Source organism: Morone saxatilis, unplaced genomic scaffold (genome assembly GCF_004916995.1).
Source record: "Morone saxatilis isolate NCDOM2014 unplaced genomic scaffold, NCSU_SB_2.0 Contig4, whole genome shotgun sequence".
Taxonomy (NCBI): Eukaryota; Metazoa; Chordata; class Actinopteri; family Moronidae; genus Morone; species Morone saxatilis.
Window position 1 is genome coordinate 2,779,594 of NW_023339984.1, and position 4,070 is coordinate 2,783,663.

Genomic DNA, 4,070 nt, shown 5'->3' on the forward strand with positions numbered 1-4,070 from the left:
CTTTATTACATTATCTTACAGCCACTCCTATACTCATCACATTCGAACACTAACATCTTAATGAAACCCCCACAGTCTGATCATTGAAACCTGGACAGGACCTCAAGGAGAGACAACCAACTCAGACCCAGATCTGACAACAACATATAAGTACATTGTTACGGCCTATACACAACAACTTTGTCTTACACTTAGACAGAAATCTAAATGTCCCACCCTTTCTTTTGCCACTTAAAGAAGTGCGTTTTAAAATACCACCTTCTGACTCAACTATCCAACATAGCGTCAAGTACAGCACACTTGACACTTATTGTAAACTCACTACACTAATCTTGTAATAAATGTATTCGGAAATACAGAGTTAAAGAAGAAAGAGCAAGCTGTAAAATCTCAGTTGGGACAATATTTCTGTGAGGTAGTTAGTGCATAGCGACAGCAGCATTGGCTTGTAAAGTGCAATTTCCTGTGGCTAGCTATTACACGCTATGTAGAGCCCCAAGACGGGTACGGTCAGCATGACAAGACAGTGTCTTGTCGAGGGGGTCTAAGAAGAAGGATCCGTTCTCATAGGTCATAAAGGTAACAAAACCAACGCAAGTCAATCTTGAGCCACCGAGCCTGTGCATGTTATGGACGTGTGGAAGCCAGCAGTGTACTCCTCGAGCAACGCCTGCGACAGAGCCAAAGCGAACGGCCACAGAAAAAAAAGAATCCTCAAAAGAGATTAATAACGTCTGAATTGTGATTGCATTACCCTGACATGGTGACTGACAATTACAACAACGGCATACACAGATTTCGGTCACCTTCATCAGTGAAAGACTGGAATTGAAGAGTCGCTCATAAGACAGCTGAATTTGACTCTCTCTTAAAAGACGCTTACACCTTCACGAGCAGGTGACAAGGGCTCATGGACTTTGTATTGAAGCTATCGTTTTACCAAAAGTCAGCTTGGAATGACCAGGCAGCCAACATCAAAAGTGCCCTCCGTAGCTACAAGTTTACACCTCCCGCACGCTGTGATACAGGAGATTGAAACACGGTGAACAGTAAAGTCAATATGCAGTCAGTTAGCAACGAGTACCGTAGGCAACAAGCCATGGAAGAGAAAAGTCAGCTCAGACTGGGATGGCAATCAGCTGACTGTGGAACACGATCACTATCTTGTTGCTTTCTAAAACTGCGATGGAAAGCTGGGAAGTGCAGCAAGTATCCACTATTGCAATAGTGGTGCTTTGGTTTATAACTGAAGAAAACTGCGAGGCCATCAATAGGTGACCCGTAGTACAGTGTGTTATATCTGTTAGGCACTTCAATTCAGCTTCTTAAACGGAGAATTGTCATCGGCGTCACCCACATTTTTGACGTTTCTTTGTCACGTTTCCTGCAATTCCTTCAGAACAAAGGAAACGGCTGTCCACACCAGCCAGACGATGCATGGTTACCTCTTAACCTCTCCTCACACTGAGTGTGAAATGGTTGAAATCTTGCAGGTGCTTATTAGGTACTCTAAGAAGCGCTCAATAATTATATTTTTTATTGCCGTATTAATCTACGGAGACCACCGTTGATGAAACGGAATGACAGCATGACAAACTCTTGTATAAGGGAGCAGACCCCATGATAAAAGGAAAGAGAGTAGTAGCAAGAGTAATAGAAACCACAAAAGCATATATAGGACCACAGGGTATTATGACAAGAATCAAAAATCCATCTAAAAGGAGTTCTACCACAACATAAAAGCTAATCTGAATACCTATCAGATTGGGCTAGCCATGCTTGCATAGGACAGGTGACCGGCCTTACTGCCTAGCGCAGAACTGACCAATATTCGTTGATTCCCAGCGCTCCTTCTTATTTTACCCATTCACTGCACATCCTGTGCACACCACACACTAGACAAGGAAGAAACAATCAAAGAACACACAGTTTCCTAAGCCTTGAATCGCCGATTGAAATGATCATAAACCTCCTAATCACTACACCTGAAAAAGAACATAAAAAGCATACTATAACATAAAGATCACCAAGGATAATAACTATGATAACAACAATCTCGTAACAATAAAGCCCTCAGGCTGCTATGGGCACAGTGTGGGTTGGTGCTCCCATGGAGAGGATAGTGGTTGATTTAATGGGACCCCTAAATGAAACAGAGGCATAACCGCTACATATTTGTAGTACAAGACTATTTCAGCAAATGGGTGGAGGCCTACCCTGTTCCCAATGAGCAAGCAGTGACAATGGCAGAGAAGATCGCCTCCAAGTGGGTGTGTAGATATGGAGCTCCACAGTGCCTGCACAGTGACCATGGTACCAACTTTGAGTCGGCCGTGTTCCAGGAGATGTGCGCACTGCTGGGGAGTAACAAGACACGAACAACACCGTTTCATCCTCAGTCCGACGGCCAAGTGGAGCGCTTTAATGCCACCCTACAGAAAATATTGGCCACCACTGCCAAGCGTTGCCACTGGGACTGGGATGTCATGATTCTGTATGCAGTGATGGCCAACCAAACACAGCTCCACAGGCCTGACACCCAACATGATGCTCTTTGGAAGAGAGATAACTGAGCCAATCAACCTGGTTGCTGGTCTGCCCCTGGACACTGACAACTTAAGCACACAACCACAGTATGTCCAGCAGCTCAGGGAACGACTGGAGCTCTCACACCAGCTGGCACGGGAGGTGCTGGGAAAATCTGTTGAACGGGCCAAACGACAAGTGCGACAAAAATTGTCAGGCCCAACACAAAGTTGGTGATGCAGTTTGGTACCTGATAAAAGGCACCAAGAGGGTGAAAAACAAGGTACGGAAGTTCTTACCTTCTTACGAGGGCCCCTACTTCGTTGTGGGACTGCTGGACAACTTGGTCTACCGGATCAAAAAGAGCCCAAGAGCAAAGACCAAAGTAGTCCACCATGACAGGCTCAAGCCCTATCATTCTAGGGCCCCGCTGGACACTAGCTGGGTCCTCTAAGATGCTGACACCTGGGCACCAGTGGAGGTGTGGCCACCTTTACCAGACTCCAGCTTCCTCACTCCAGACGTCAACAGCCGTAACCTGGTCAACGCTTCATCAGACACCGAGGATTCAGCCCTGGAGGCCCTTCCGGGTCTCTACTCCTCATCTTCAGACCAGCCTAATGGCAGCCAGCTTCCTGTTCTTCCTGCTCAGCCCCAACTGGATGGGGCTGGGACCCAGTCTCCTGTCGGGGGACAGGGTCATTGTCCTCTGTTGAACTTCATGCCTCTTCAGAGACCCCAGAGGGGTCACCGACCACCAGACATGTTTGGTGACTGGGTTAGTCACTGAACTCAGTTTAAAGGAAAGAGAAGAACCTTCCAGACCTGAGGTAGGGTGTAGGCGGATCGCTGCCCTCCTCAGAGAGAAAAAAAAAAGAGTTCCAGAAATGTTTGAAGCTGTAAATGTTTGTACATGTTTGCATACTTTTATGGGCCTATTTAGTTAGTTAGCTGACTAAGTGGAGTGATCTGGACACTGTTTAGCTGCATATCTTGGTTTTAACACCCTGCGCCTTTAAGTTAACTTGAGAATACAGTAGAGATGTGCACAAACAAAAGGGAATTGGATTTGTTTATATATGTAATTAAGGTGTTACCCCTAACTTCTCTTGTGTCTGAAGAGTTATGTCACAGAAGATTCGATTTAAGTAGTTTAATGGACAGCATCACTTCCTTCAGTATGTGAGGACTGTGAATGTTATTTTGCTGTTCGGTTACATCCCTATGAGAAGGCTATGCGGCATGCTTCCGTGGACGTTATATTAACGTGGTCCTTCACCTGAAATTGTTTTGCCACAACAGGAAGGCTCATTCAAAGACTGTGGGAAACAAGGGTTGCGGTGGGAAATGTTTGAATTTATAATGTCTCATGTTTGCTTTATTTAGATGTAACATGCTGGAGTGATGTTAAAGTTTTAATCATCATCCAGAGTTGGGGTAGTGTCACCGGCCAGCCCTGCCCCTTTAAGACAGTGGCCCGGTGTGTGTGGGTGTGACGTACAGGTGCAGGAAGGTAAACAGAGAGAGAAGAGGTAGACATCCAC